Source organism: Brachycentrus maculatus, unplaced genomic scaffold (genome assembly GCF_059751285.1).
Source record: "Brachycentrus maculatus isolate JH-2025_06_01 unplaced genomic scaffold, ASM5975128v1 h1tg000367l, whole genome shotgun sequence".
NCBI classification, from domain to species: Eukaryota; Metazoa; Arthropoda; class Insecta; order Trichoptera; family Brachycentridae; genus Brachycentrus; species Brachycentrus maculatus.
The window spans coordinates 504853-521872 of record NW_028281116.1 but is presented as its reverse complement, the minus strand read 5'-3'; positions in this window follow the sequence as shown (position 1 = coordinate 521872).

Here is a 17020-nt window from a genome sequence, read left to right as displayed (position 1 = left end):
CCCGGCTAGTCGGATGTCGGCAGGGTGTAGGCAGGGTGTAGGCAAGGTGGGCAGGGTAGCTACCCCCAGACTCGGAGAGGAGCCTAGAATCAATAGTGCGCATGCTCCGATACTTATCTGACCCACACACTGCTCGGGCGCCAAAACTGTAACATTTCCTTTCAGCCCGAGATCCATTGTTGTTATTTACAGAAACTGGAACTCGTTACTATGGAAACATTATGTCACAGATTCCAATGGACGCGCAGATTGTCACAGATTTCAATTACCGGCACAGATTGTCACATTTTTCAATAGTTCTACTACGTCCAAGGCGAGCTTTTATGAACAGACTGGTATTTTTCTCGCTCGCTGAATCATTTTTGAAAATTCCTTTATTTTAATTTAAGTTTTCGATTCTTTCTTTAAAAATATATATATTTGCCTTATAAAATTCTCTTTACCTATTATGTACAAGGATTTAAAGCATATTTAGTATATATGTCTTAATAATGAAAGTGAATATATACGAATAAGATTGATCCCTATAAACAATACAATAGACACAATGGATACAATTTCAATTAAGATTTGTCACAAAGCTCGTTTATTTGTCTTTTTGGACAGGAACAGCGTAACTAATATAATATATTTTATTATATTTTTAAGTAGAAAGTAACGCCAACGGTTCCAGATTCGCCCATATATTAATAAAATTTACATACAAAAATCTATTTCAAAAATAAAATTATATCAAATCATACTTAACTTACATATCTCTGCCGTAACTTACATGTAATTATTATTAAAATACACTACTTTAATTAATTCATTTGAAATTCATTTCATGAGAAAAAATTTATAAAATCATGGTTTTCAATCCCTGCAATGTAGTGATATAACAATTGCAAGAATTTTGTCTAGTCTCCCACCAGTCTGATGATGCCGGTAACGATGAAACCCGATCACTGGTCAAATAAAATAAACGTGAAAAAAAAATTAATAATTTTATTTAGTTAGTAGAAATATTTAGTTAATAAATTAAATAAATTATACGGGTGCAAGGTATGTATTATCTGATTTCCTATAATCTTTCGATTTGTACATTTTCAATACAATGTACATTTTTTTGTTAAGTTAGATTATTGTTTAATTTATAATATATTCAATGTAAGAACGGTTAGATAAGGGTAGAAGACGTTAAGTTGTGGGTTGAAATTAAGTTATATTTTATTGCCAAAGGAATGATTATGCTTTACATAATTAACGAGGCACTCGTAAAGGGAAATTACAATGTTAGTGCAAATAAATATGTATGTAATAATTAGCATTTAATATGAAGGGAAGGAGTGTACTAGCTCTAACAAATTACAGTTTTTAACAAACCCAAAAATATATTATTTATTGATTTCGCATTTATTTTGCAGAATGAGATGATGATTCAAATCTGACACTTTTATTAGACGGTATTTTGAGTTTATTAATATAAACACGACTGCTTTCGAGGACTACAGATATTCTTATCTATGTACAAGTGAAAAAATATTTTTTTAACAAAGTTCGCATGCTGATGAGAACTTCTGCAGTTTTCAAAACTAGTCGTGTTTACATTATTAAACTTTAAATATTGGTTTTATAAAATTGTTTCTTTATCACAATTAAACTATCAAAAAAATTAATGTGATTTTTTTTTTAATTTCTCAATTACCGCCTGTTTTAAATATTCAAATATTTATTTTGATTTTCTGAAAACCGTGAGAGTGTAAATATTAACGTAAAAAACTCAAGAGAGAATTGGGATAACTCCCTCTCATGGGGTTTGTTGTCATCGGCGTTATGGCAAGTTATTTAAAAAATATTATAATATTTACTAATCATATCATAGTCTTCGATTTGGATGCTGCAGAGAAATGGGATTATATGGATCACTTCTATTCAGCTTCAGTATCAGCACGCATTGTAAAAAATGCTTTTGGTTTTTCTATTATTCATTTATTTTAACTTAACGTACAGAAAAAAGTTCATTGGCGGGAAGAAATATCTTCCAACCCACCAAAAATAGACTAGTGATATTGGTCAAAACGTTTGATACCTTATATAGTTGTTTGCAATCAGGGTAGAACATATATACATAAAGTATTTCCATATATATATACAAGTAATTGAAGAAAATAATAAAAAAATGTTATAACGTAATCGGTTATATGCGAGCTGAGAATATGGTTTTAGCGGGTTGGCCAGTCCTAACATACCGCTCACTCCTTTCAAGAACGTCATAAATCAAAAAACTTGATTTTTCAGGAGAACGTTTTTAAAGTTTAAAAATATAATACAATGTATTAAAATAAATATCAAGCCACTTTTTGAACTTTCTACTTTGCAACAGATTTTTTTAGGTAAATCCTGAAGGTTTTTTCTCCATTTGAAAAATATTTAGTATATTAAAAAAAAAATATTAAACAATACCTTTTCTTCAAAATGCAAAAACAGCACTTTCTGCCCTGTAGAGGGTAAATATTAAGTTTAAAATATGCCTCTTTTACTGGGATACAGTAGATTTTCTGGGCATTACGAAAACATGCACAACTGAAAATTGTCAATTTTTGATTTATGACGTTCTTGAAAGGAGTGCGCGATATGTATTCACGTTTTATCGAAACTTTAAATGACAAAAATATATGGTAGACGTTTTGTAAACGGCGCAAAGTACTTTTTTAATGTTTTTTTCTAGACTCCGTACATGAAACAAAAAAAGTAATTTATAGATCGTTGTAATTTACGGAACATTTTAATATTTACTGGGAAATAAATTTCCCGACAAAATTCTAATGTTCGATCCTCGTGTTTTAGAAGAAACATGCTAATAATATGGCATGCGTCATAATTTCCAAACGAATATGAGTATGAAAATAAAAACAAATAAAAGAAAGACAAAGGTTAAGGTAATCAAATAATTTTATTACACAAAAATATGTTTACAACATTTTGAGTGTGTCCAAATACTTGTTCACAAAATCTGGATTATCTCCAATTACAGGAGTTATTTTCATATTATCTCATCAAAGATGAGATGTCAAAAAATAATATGAAAATAGCTCCTGTAATTGGAGATAATCCAGATTTTGTGAACAAGTATTTGGACACACTCAAAATGTTGTAAATAAATTGTCTGGTCAAATTATAAGCTTAAAATTATAAAAATGAAAATGGTATTTTCTGGCGTATCTCATGTGTGTGATTATAATCCAGGATTCGGATCTCACATACTAATATAAGAGTTTCTGCTTAGTAAAAAGCTTCTTTACATCTCACCAATAGATGTCTCTAGTGAAGTTCTAGTGATTCAAGAACAAGGTTTCTAAATTGGTTCATATATACAGAACTTCCAAGAATTTGAGTAGTGTGGTTGTCAATGATGGGTAGAATTGGTGAATGTTACACGTGTGTAAAGTGATCACTTAAACCAGCCTATGACGGTCGTAAGCCCCGTAAATGCCCAGACTTCCACATTCTTCTTCATCTTTGATGAGATGTCAAAAAATAATACAAAAATATGTTAATTATATTTATAGAGTTATGAGTATATGTATATAATTGAAATTATTTTCTTCTCAATACGTTTTCAATTTATTTGAAAAAAAAAACCTTTTTTATCTTGAAAAGCATTTAAGGTTTTCTGTACCTTCTTTTTGCATTATCAGGCTTTTTTTAAAAATTATAAAATATTCAAGTTGTGTTTTTTGATTCGGCACTCACTTTGTGGAATGACATGTTGATTATTTAAAAAAAATAACACTTATAAAATACCACTTAATAAGATTTATTTCTACACACGATAAGCTTCGAAAACTAACAGATGAAAAGTAAAACTAACGACCAAAAAAAATGTATGTAACTTAATATTTTTAGGTGATATTATAAAAGTATTTATTTAATTAAAAAAAATTAAAGTAGTGTATTATGCATTGTAATGAATTTATGAAGTGTTATTCCTATAAATATGTAATCGTTATGATTTCCAAGTGCTGTGAGATTCATTGAATAATAGCAAAACATGGAATGAAAAACTTGTAATCTTAAGTTTTGTATTAAGCATTTAAAAAAATTATTTATTTAATTACACATAACTGAAATGAATTACTTATTAAAGGTTGGTTTTCTATTTGATAAGTGTTTAATAATGGAGTTTTGACTCGGACACCGGACAAAAATTTGAATGAGATCACGACTGGAAGTAAAACTTAAGGCAATGTTACACAAAACAAGAGTTTTTTCTAGTTTCTTCTTAGAGTAAATCCTTTTTAAAAAATAGTAAAAAAAATCATTATGTAAAAATTTCACAATATTTCATAATAATACTTTAAAAATAATTTATAGAGAGCCATTTAGAAAAATAATACCTCACGGGAGTAAAATATAACCTTCATGTTTGATTGAAGGATTTTTACGAGTACGTATATAAGACGTTTATTTTTGCTTCAAGACAATTATTTACTGTGGTTTAATGCAAATAGTACAATGAATTTAGAAAATGACTAATGAATTTATATTACATACCACAATAAATATAAACCCCTAGCATACTCTACCCTAAGTCGAATGATATACTTTTTACATATGCATTGGTAAATATGGAAATGTGGTACACTTATTCAGAGTTCAGAAAAAATAAATTATGTCGTAAGAATAAACATATTTCAATTGACAAGGCAGTTGAACAAAAGACAAAGGCGTTTGAAGGACATATGGCAAAAAGGGCTTATTGCTTTGTTGTTATTTTGGAGATATAAATGAAAATGTATTCAACTCGGTAAAGCTCAAAGATGGCATGAATAAACTAAGAAAAATATATCTTTGCTTAACAAATTAAATTCATTGCTAAAACATCGCAAAATCACAAATATTTAGTCTCTTTGAACTTTTAACAAAATTAATTTAAAAAGCAACGAACTTTTTGTGTGTTTAAAAAAGCGAAATGGTTTTTTCTCCAGTTATTTTAAAAAATGAATGATGAAAGTAACGAATGTAGTCAAAATTCGATCTCTCAGACAAATGTGTGTCAAAACAATGAATATAGATGTTCGGTGAAATAAGGAAAAAATGCAAGGCAATAAAATAATATCGATAAAATTAAGAAAGGCGTATTGAGAATACGATCTTTCAGATAAATGTGCGGAAAAATGTTTTATGATAGATGCTTGAATGGATTTATAAGAAAAGAATGCAAGGCGAGATAAGCGCTATCAATAAAAAAAAAATATGTTGAGATGGTTTGGGCATGTGAGTCGAATCGAATGATTGAAGAGAGAATGGTAAAATAATTTAAACTGGTCGCCATCTCACGTAATATTACCTTTTCTGTGGCAGCTTTTGTAGATAAACCAAGCGAAATATGTCTATCAGTCAATTTGTCTGAAATGCGCAGCCTTTTTCATTTTTCAGGAGTCATATTGAACATTGATTTTTGGATTGAAACTATGGAATTTAGTATAAATATTATAAATGATCATAGGTGCAAGTAAAGATGATAAAATGAAGATTTCATTAAATCAACCACCCAGAGAAATGTGAAGTTAAAATAGTACGTATAAAAGTTATAAATGATGGAAGCAAAACAACATGAAGAAAGCTTTAAAAAACGTTGACATTGTAACAATTTATCGATGGAAAAAATTGATATATTGAATTATTGTTAAGAAGAATACGGGATGGTTGAAGAAAAAACAATTTAACTCTTTATTTTTATTGAAAACTTTTGTTAGCATTACTGGTCCAGATAAGGTTTTTTTTATCTTACACATGTGTGTATGTACACAATAATGATTACATAATGTGTGTGTGTTTGTGTATTTGAGTGTAATGATATAAGTTATGGAGCAACGCGTATACTAGTTTGTATATGCATTATCTAAGAGTGGCTGTATATTTGGCTTCGCTCCGGCGAGCCTTCTTTTGTTTCCGTTTGAATTCGGAAAGTCGACGTCCCAGTTCACGTCAGGCTGGTTGGAGTTTTCCCCGCTAGGGGCGCACAAGGCGCCGGGACGCGCGCATCTCACCCAGTGTCAGCCTGGCCGTTTCAAAGAGAGGACGCTTTCGCGCAGCGTTATTGTCTAGGCTGAGTGAAACCCCTCGAAATACGCGACGCACAGCGAGATAAATAGCGAAATCACACGGAGAACAACAATTAGAGCCAAACACGCGAATCGAGATATTAGATTTTGTAACTGAACACGACTTGGGAGGTTCACACCGCTTTTGGAGGTAGCTGATTAGACCCGGAACTTGCTTAGCCCCCGGATAAACCTCACGGTTTCCTTTGTACTGCGTAGAGTTTTGGTGTAAAGTTGTGTTTCCTTTCGTTCTCCACGAGATTGTCAACAGTATTCCCAAAGACACTCGTCGCTTCATATTGTGTTATTGTGTCACAGAGTTCACGAACCGTAAGTTTTGTTTTTGTTCAATTTTCATCCCCCCATTTTCTGTGGAATTGTGTCAATATTGCCAATATTATTGCATGTTTTGAATTAAGATGAATACAGGAGTATTTAGATCGATGGCTGCACACGCTGTTTACATGTTTACAACATTTAGGAAAGGGGGTCGAAGGACGCCTGACACACTAAGTGGAAACACACAGATAATGAAAGAAACGTCACAACTTTCTAAACGATCAGTATAAATTTCAATTATAAGTTCTAAGTTAGGGTATCAAATAACTGTATTCATATATATTTCATAGGCTTTAAGCCCACAATTGAGTCCTGATCATTGTCTAGATTTAAGCGAAGTATTTAGAATGTCGCCATTCAGTCTAGTCGCTCCAGACTAGATGGAGGTAAGCTATTGGATTGACGTATATGATATTAAGCTTTTATCAATATTAAATACAGTCTTTACAAAGTCATATCACTTCTCATGTTTATGAAATCAAATGCTTTGAGACTAGATGGAGGTAAGCTATTGGATTGACGTATATGATATTAAGCTTTTATCAATATTAAATACAGTCTTTACAAAGTCATATCACTTCTCATGTTTATGAAATCAAATGCTTTGAGGACTAAATTTTATAGGAACTACCTATTTAAAAAAAAATTAATTTTTCAAAAAATTATTTATAAGATAAAGATTTAGGAGGAAATTTTTCATGACGAAATTCCACTGTAATTCTTCAATCCTCAACTATTGTTTGCAAAAAAAGTAGTTAATTTATTCAATATGCAATTACTGTTTTCATCCATTATGACTTTTGATTGAATGTTTATTGAATGTTGTTTTTCCCTCTTATCCGCACCCAATGGTGTATAGGAGACTGCATCATATAGGAGTAGTTTTATCTCGATGGTTAAATATATTAAGGTAAAATGATCAACCTTGCGTTTCAGGTACCAGTCCTAGGAAATATTAAATAAATATTAGAGTGAAAAAAATACTATATAAATAAAAAAAATATTGTGGCTCAAAGTATTTACCACTTTACAATAGAGATGAACTTTATAAAATCAAAGAATTAAGGAGTATAAAGGATTGAGGCAAATGGCGAATCAACAAACTTTGCGATAAAAAAACGAGAAATTAATCAAATTTATTCAAAGGTTTGAAATAATTATTCTGTAACTAGATATTTTACCCAAAGTTTGAATTAACTTTAACGTGGGGATTGAAAGTAAAAGGTAAACGGTTTTCCCTGACAGCTAAGGGATGAGGGGTGACCAACCTTTTGTGATAAAGGAAAATGGACAAGAAAAACTATTATCGTTCTTGTTGATGTCTTATTGAAAAGAAAATGTTGAAAGGATTTCAACACCGAAAGAAACATTAAAATAACATTCAAAGGCCTTCGCATAAGTGCTTTTTAACATTTACTCTGAAAAGATTAGCAGTTTTCAGATTGAAAGGTTCTTTTTTACTATTTATTAAATTGATATATTGTGTTAAAAAGGGAAACCTCATTTCAAATCTCAAAAATTATGTAATTTTTTTGGAGTAAATATCTCTATTAGATTTCATGGAATTATATTGACACTATTATAATTTTAGTAATAAATAAAATAACGCATAGATAATATTGTTCTGTAGGATATATCGTTTTTTAATTTTAGATTTTTTTCAATTTAATAATTAAAGCAACACGAAAATAAAACGTATTTTTAATGTTTTTTATTTAAAGAAGGTATCACAAGAGTAGGTAAAACTATACAGCTGAGACGAATATTTTATATTGTTTTACATTTTAGTCTTGTAATATTTTAATATACTTTAAATTTTTTTTAATATTATTAAAGTTTACTATTTTGTGCATAAAGCATCACTCACATTTATACCACAAGACGTTGCTTTACGAAAAACGTAGAAAATCATACTCACAAAAAAAAACAAAATACTTGATTCCATATCCGAATTTTATCAATATTATTATGAAAAATTCAGCAAAATAAGTGAGCTTTGAATTTTTGGGAAATATTTGCACTTTAAAAAAAGTGGTGTCAATAAATAAATTCCATTACTAATTTCACTGTGGATTGTTTCTAATTTATCATGATTTTTTTGGAATATATTAGAAACTGGATGTTGAATGATTCTAGTGTATCTGAAATTGAAAGGTTTTTTCAGGCTTTCTTTTCTAAATAACCAAAATGAATATCTAAAGAAATATATATGAAAACTAATCTCACCTTTGTCTGATTGGAAAAAGGTTAAAAAAATACTCAAACTTTTATGAAAACGATGTATGTCTTATTTAAGACACTTATACCTGTACCATGTCACTCACTTCTTTCAATAACGTCATGTATAGAAAAATCGTCAATTTTAAATTGTGCATGTTTTCGAAATGCCAAAAAATGTACTATATCCCAGCAAAAGCGGCATATTTTTAACTTAATATTTACCCGCTACAGGGCAGAAAGTGTTGTTTTTTTTTACATTTTGAAGAAAAGGTATTGTTTAATATATTTCTTAAATAAACTAAAAAAATCTAATGGAGAACATTCATATTTTACCTAAAAAGATCTGTTGCACAGTAAAAAGTTCAAGAAGTGGCTTAATATTTATTTTTGATACATTTTATTATATTGTTAAACTTTAAAAACGATCTCCTGAAAAATCAAGTTTATTTATACATGAAATTGTTGAAAGGAGTGAGTGATTTGTGATGAATTAATCATGTTTTTTTTTAAGAAGGAGTCAACAAAAAAAAACATTTATTTTTATTATATATGGAGTGGTTCCATTAATGTGTTTGGAAACTACTTATATGTATTACCATTTAACATTTTTAACAACAGATTTGTAAATTTTGAAACTAATAGCAATAATAAATTATACTGCGCTTTAAATTTGTACTCTCATGCAGATAAATCACTTGGTAGGTACTTCTTTTAAGGAGTTTACACGTTATTTCAACATTTTTAATCATAATTTATAACGCTATATATAACAGTTAACATATATGTACTTAAAAAAACAAACAATTGAATGATAAGTTGGTGTAATATTCAAATGGACAAAAATATGTATTTACCGTAAAATTAATGTTTTGTTTGCGTGTTTCTTTTAATTACTATAAAAAAAAACTTCCTACGTCCGCCTCCGTGGTGTAACGGTCAGCGTGTTGGAGGTCCCGGGTTTGATTCCCAGGGAGAGGGGAAGATGTAAAATAAATATTAGTGATGCTTTCACTCTAATATTGATTCAATATTTTCTGGACTGGTACCTGAAGCGGATGGCTGATCACATTTCCTTCAAGTGTTAACGATCAAGATAACACTATGTTTATATGATGCAATATCCTATGCACCATCGGGTGCGGATGAGGGTTTAAAAAAAGAAAACCTTCCTAATATCATAATTGATGTCATGTGGGCGTATAAAATCCTAGACACTAAACAACATAATATATTTATTTCGATTATTGATTCAAGAGCTTCTAAGTTAATAATTAGATTGAAACAAAGCTAAAATAAACACGTATTCCAAACCTCATTATTTGTTATTTCTTAGAACAGGTCTTCAAAGTTTAATTTTCTACTGGAAATTAATGATTAAACACGGGTTTACTAAACCATACTCGACTGCAATCAGTGTTCAACGCGCAGTGATACTAATTTTCAGAATTTCTAAATTCAGTCACATCACTTAATACTTCACAAACTATACTAAATACATTTTTGGGAACACGTATAAACTCTGTCTACTCTTCAATACATAATATCGCTCACTCCTTTCAAGAACGTCATAAATCAAAAATCGACAATTTTCAGTAGTGCATGTTTTCGAAATGCCCAGAAAATATACTATATCCCAGCAAAAGCGGCATATTTTTAACTGAATATTTACCCGCTACAGGGCAGAAAGTGTTGTTTTTGCATTTTGAAGAAAAGGTATTGTTCAATTATTTTTTGAAATATACGAAATTTTTTTCAAATGGAGAAAAAACCTTCAGGTTTTACCTAAAAAGATCTGTTGCATAGTAAAACGTTTAATAAGTGGCTTGATATTTATTTTTAATACACTGTATTATATTTTAAAACTTTAAAAATGTTCTCCTGAAAAATCAAGTTTTTTGATTTAAGACGTTCTTGAAAGGAGTGAGCGATATGTCTCCAGAGCATCTAAAAGAACTGTGCATTCCAGACGAATTGGTTGGTAGACGTCTCGCTTTTCCATCAGGCACAAAAACTGACATGGGTAATGTGATTTCACTGGCTACTAAATTTGAGGAACGTGCCTTTGCTGTTGCAGAGCCGATGGCATATAATTCTAAGAGATGATGTAGTTGGTAATAAAAGCAGAAAAAGACTAGAAAACTTGGCATGATCAAATATTTCAAATAGCCTTGTAAGGATTTGTAATATTTGAATATGTATCAGAAGATGTTATCATGTGGAAGAGGCAAAGATTGTGTGCTAAGACAGATTGGTGTGGCGTTCTATTCCGTCTGCCTACCCCTGCGGTCAAACGACGTGATGGTTAGTTAGTTAGTATATTTTTATGCGATGTAGCTTCTTTTTCTATTTGTTACGAGTACATATTCATCCGCGAATAAAAGAATCGTTAAAACGCTGAAAATTTTACGAACGTTTTAAAACGAGAAATAAGAATAATAATATAAGAAACATACATTTAAAAAGAGGATCTGCCTGTTTCGCTTGGCTTTCGAAATAGTATATGATTTTCGGAAAAATTAAGCTGATTTATGCTCCATTTTTTTGGGATTCTTTTTACTTGACCAGAACAAAGTAATGTATATTAAACTATATTATTAGATTAAAACCAATATTTTTAGCTTTTCCACATTATTTTTATTTGACCAGCGACCAGGTTTCGTGGTTACCGACATCATCAGACTGGTGGGAGGCTATACATATTATTATGTTATATATAAAACAAGGCAGGAGTTGATAACCATGATTTCATATAATTTTGTGGAGAAATTAATTTAATTTGAAATTAATTTAATTAATTTAATTTCTCAACAAAATTATATCAAATCATGATTATCAACTCCTGCCTTGTTTTATATATAACATAACAATTTGTATAGCCTCCCACCAGTCTGATGATGTCGGTAACGACGAAACCCGGTCGCTGGTCAAATAAAAATAAAGTAGAAAAGCTAAAAATATTGTTTTTAATTTAATAATATATTAAAATGCAATTCCATCACGAAGTGTCAGTGGATAATATAAATATATTAAACTTTATAAAATTGAACAACTTTGTTTTAACCACTTTTTTATTGGTACACTTTATCTAACCGGTTTCGACAAGAACCTTGTCATCATCAGGGTTTATGTACTGAATTCTAAAACAATGAAATACTCATAATAAATTAAAAATAAAAAAACCCTTCCCTTACCAAAAACTTCCTCGCACTCCGTACACCATATGAAAATATGATTAAAAAAATCCTAAATGTTGGTTTTATTGTGCATTGCGTAGCGAATACGTTAACTCCAATATGGTGTACGGAGTGCGTGGAAGTTTTGGTAAGGGAAGGGTAATTAATTATGAGTATTTCATTGTTTTAGAATTAAGTACATAAACCCTGAGGATGACAAGGTTCTTGTCGAAACCGGTTGGATAAAGCGTACCAATAAAAAAGTGGTCAAAATAAAGTTGTTTAATTTTATAAAGTAGGTATATAAAATGTGCCAAAAAGTATCTGCGAAAAACATTCCAGAATAATAAATATTAGGTTATGCCCTTTAAAATGAATATTTTACTCCTCCTTAATTAGTGCCTTCTGCCTTGCCAGTTCTGAGGATCGGATTTCACGACTTTCAAATTCTCAAGGGTTTTATTTTAATTTATATTTATAATATTTACATAATAAAATATCAGATTACTTAAAATCGGTGACTGCGATAAAAAAATAAATTGGCCAAACTGCGAGAAGTCTAAAAATTAGAATAAGATAACATCGCCGTGGACTAACAAGTAATTATTTTTCGGCATTTGCACATCATATCATGGAAACTAACCACTCATTTGACTCTCATTCAGTTAAATTATTACACTCTGTTACAAATAAAGGTCCTAAATAACGTTAATTAAGAATAAACTGTTTCCAAATACGTATCATTATTATCAATGTTTCCTTTTACAAAAAAATCTTGTTCCTTAACCTCCCCTCCCTTCTCTATATTTATTAACCTATATATATTTATCGTTCACTCCTTTCAAGAACGTCATATATAAAAAAAAAGTTGATTTTTCAGGAGAACGTTTTTAGAGTTTAAAAATAAAACACAATATATTAAAGATAAATATCAAGCCACTTTTTGAACTTTTTACTGTGCAACAGATCTTTTTAGGTAAAACCTGAATGTTTTTTCTCCATTTGAAATATATTTAGTTTATTTAAAAAAATAATTGAACAATACCTTTTCTTCAAAATGCAAAAACAACACTTTCTGCCCTATAACGGGTAAATATTAAGTTAAAAATATGCCTCTTTTGCTGGGATATGATACATTTTCTGGGCATTCTGAAAACATGCACAACTGAAAATTGTCGATTGTTGATTTATGACGTTCTTGAAAGGAGTGAGCGATATATATACCCATAAATATATTTTTTGTTCGTTAGTTTTACTTTTTACCCGAAAATGAAAACATCTGTAAGTTTTCGAAACTAGTCGTATATATAAATAAAACTTATTAAGGTGGTATATTCAAGTGCTTAATTTTTAAAAAAATCTTGAAAATAGACATTTCATATTCATTATTTAATGCTACATAAGTTTACGTCGTACCAACGTAAAGATAGGAAATAATTTTTCATTTTTATCTACACAATTAACATCGATCGATTCAAAATGTATCTATGAAGGATGTCAACAAATTTGTTCAATCAATCTTCCTTAGGTTTAGTTGGTCGACCTTGTGTATGAGTATTCGAAAAAAAAACATAGCCATTTAGGCATTTAGCCGAAATACTGAAATTCATATTCCATATTTATAAACATACTCTTAATAAAACGTTTAAATCACATAACATTTATCTTTATACTGTATTTCGTATTTTACTATGCAATATTTTACCCTAAAATTGTTATCTACATTACTAAAAATGTAAACATTTGTTTGTTCAAAATCATGAATCTTTTAAAGAAATTCATTGATTGCTTTGAAATTTTGACAAAATGTTGAATTGAAATACACAATTGCTCCGCATAACTGTAACAGATGCTTTTACCCGTGACAGGTTTATTTTATGCATGTAAAATAACTTTGTAGACTGCAATGGCAGGGCCATCTGTTAAATGTAACAGGAACTCATGCAATATTTAACATTGCTCATGGCAGATAGCTCGCTTCTTGACTTTAGTAACTTTCTATATTTTTTATTGTATTATTCATACATTATAAATACTTTCATTGCTTTACAAGCATTGTGAAATGAACAAATTCAAAAGTGTGGTATCTATTTTTTTATTCCATTTAATCAAATCGGGCCACGGCAATGCGTGGCCTGATACAGCTGGTAAGTGATGAAACAAAAATTTATTAAACTTTATAAAATAAATCTTAAACTTTGCGTTAACTACTATTAATTTTAAGTACTTTTTTTCAACCGGTTTCGACAAGCACCTTGTCATCATGGATTTGTACATATCCATCCCTTAAAATGGCAAGGTGCTTATCGTAACTGATTGTAATTTGTTTTCCAATAAATGAAAGTGATTTGAAACAAAGTTTGAGTTAAATCTTATAATGTTTATAAAATGTGCCACAAATAATAAAATAAAGGTAATTTTACCCACAACGAAGGTTATCAAACCATCAAGTCCCAAGAATTAACAATAAATATGGGAGTCGAACACTGCAATATATCGTTCCAAACATTTTTATTTTGTTGCCGACAGAGGTTAGAGGTAAAAATAAAATATGGAACAAAGGCAAAATAAAGGAATGGGTAATTGATCAAGAGTTATTTAAATGAAAATTGTAAAAAAGTTTATACTCTTTATTTTTCTCTCTTTTTTGTGTGTATTATTATAACCTATTGGTTGAAATTGGATAAAAACCATAAAAATACATGTAAAACAAACTCCAGCGACAAGACACCCTCCAAGGTGGCTTGGAGGGTGTCTGCAATTTTAAAATTTTTTTAAAATATGTTTATAATTATTCTTTAAATAAATGTATGATATTTACGTAAGTAATTTATAAAAAATTAGAAATTTATAAAATAGAGTGGAAAAAGTTCATTATTTTTTATTTGTCTTTCTATGCATCAGCGGCATCGATATGCACATTGATTTTAATATATGCGAATGATCCAAAGGAAAACGAGACAATACAAGTCGTAAATGACAAGTGAAGGTAATTTATTCGAAGTTTTACAACTATGGAGGTTTCAAACAATGTTTTAGTTGCGTTAGAACAATACAACAAATGTACAAACCACTGCCGAAACTAACGTTAGGATGTGTGGTACTGCCGAACTTCACTTGGGATCTCGATATTTCCGGTCCAGAGGTTACGGGAAGAGCAATATATGAGATGTATACATATGCGCACATATAATAACACACGAGTCATACACGATGGCACGCAACTCTTGAGTTGATCGGGCCTCGAAATTGAAAATTCAATGAAAATACTTGTTCACAAATCTGGATTATCTCCAATTATAGGAGTTATTTTTCATATTATTTTTGGACATCTCAACAAAGATGAAGAAGAATATGGAAGTCTGGGCATTTACAATAAAAAAGCTTCTTCATCTCACCAATAGATGTCTCTAGTGAAATTAAAGTGATTCAAGTACAATGTTTCGAAATCGATCATATATATAGAACTTCCAAGAATTTGAGTAGTGTGTTTGTCAATCATTAGGTAGAAGATCACTTTAACCAGCCTATGACGGCCGTAAGCCCCGTAAGTGCCCAAACTTCCATATTCTTCTTCATCTATGTTGAGATGTCAAAAAATAATAAGAACCAAAGAGATAATAATAATAACGGTTTTAAGGATATGTATATATTTTAAAGAATCTCATGAAATTTCGTGGTTTTTAAATAGTTTGAAATGTACCGATATCTTTTTAATCTATAAAAATGACTCTCTAGTCGTTTTGAGATTAATTACATCAATTTCATTTAACAATATCGATCCAGTGATGATTAAAAAAAATCTTATTCAAATATTCGTAATATTTGAAGCACTTGAATCGTGATTATACACTTGATGACTTACTTAAACAATTACTTTTTTTAAATGACTTTTTATGCTTTTATTTTTCAAATTGTTGAATTTATTATTATTATATGTCCGCCTCGGCAGTGTAATGGTCAGCACGCTCGGCTACCGTTCTGGAGGTCCCGGGTTCGATTCCCAGGGGGGTAAAATAAATATAAGTGATTTTTTCACTGTAATATTTATTCAATATTACCCTGGACTTGTACCTGAAGCGGAGGGCTGATCACCTTTCCTTCATGTGTAAACGATCAAGATAACACTGCGTTTATATGAAGCAGTGCCCTATGCACCATTAGGGTGCGGATAAGGGTATTATTTTTTTATTTCTATTATTATTATTTATAACGAATCTAAAATAACGACCGGTTTCTATGGTAACAATCTCTTCGATGAATATGCTGCAAAACGAAGTTTGAATGGTAAAATAAGGAAAGAATGCAAAGATGAAAAAATGAAAAAAGGCGTGTTAAGATGAAGCATGTGAATCGAATGAGTGAAGAAAGAACAGTTAAAAAATAATGATGCAAATATGGTTGTTAATAGAAGCAGAAGAGGACCAAGGAAAAATTGCCATGATCAATAAAAATTAAAACATTTGAAAGAGGTCACATCAGGAGTATAACCGGCGGGTATGTATGTGGAGATGCATGATTGTGAAAGAGGTGAAGATTGTTTGCAAAGATAGATTGGTTGTATTCTCTCTGCCTTTCCCTGCAGAGAAGCGGCGTGGTGGTTAGAGACTTATTATATTTATATTTTGATAATATGGATCGACGAACCGTTTCAAAATGCTAGTCATTATAAATTGAAGTCCGGAAGTAAAGGTAATTTCATCTACAAGATAGTTATCTCCACTGAAACAGCTTTTATAATTTCACCCCTCTGCTCGTAAAAAGAGTGGGATACACGTTATCGCCGGGGCAGACGCCAGGCAGGGTCGTTTTCCGTGTGATGACAGGAAAAACCCATTATATTTATCATGTAAGGAGAGTACACTAACTCACAGATGGTTTATTTTCATAATTTTTCGTGAACAGACTTTTAGTCAGAGTTTTTAGGCTCGATCGCACTCTGCTAAAACTCGATCCGAATGTTAAGAATTGATTTGACTGGTTGAAATTAGATCCGAGTTTCTAAAAATTCGATCGCATTCTGCTAAAATTAGATCCGTGTTTTTTGAGGCTCGATCGCGCTTTGTTAAAACTGAAGATCCGAGTTTTTAGGCTCGATCGCACTCTGCTAAAACTTGATCCGAATTTTTATGTTCGATCGTATTCTGTTAAAATAAGATCCGAGTAAAAACTCGGAAAGCCAAAAAAAGCCGAAAAAGG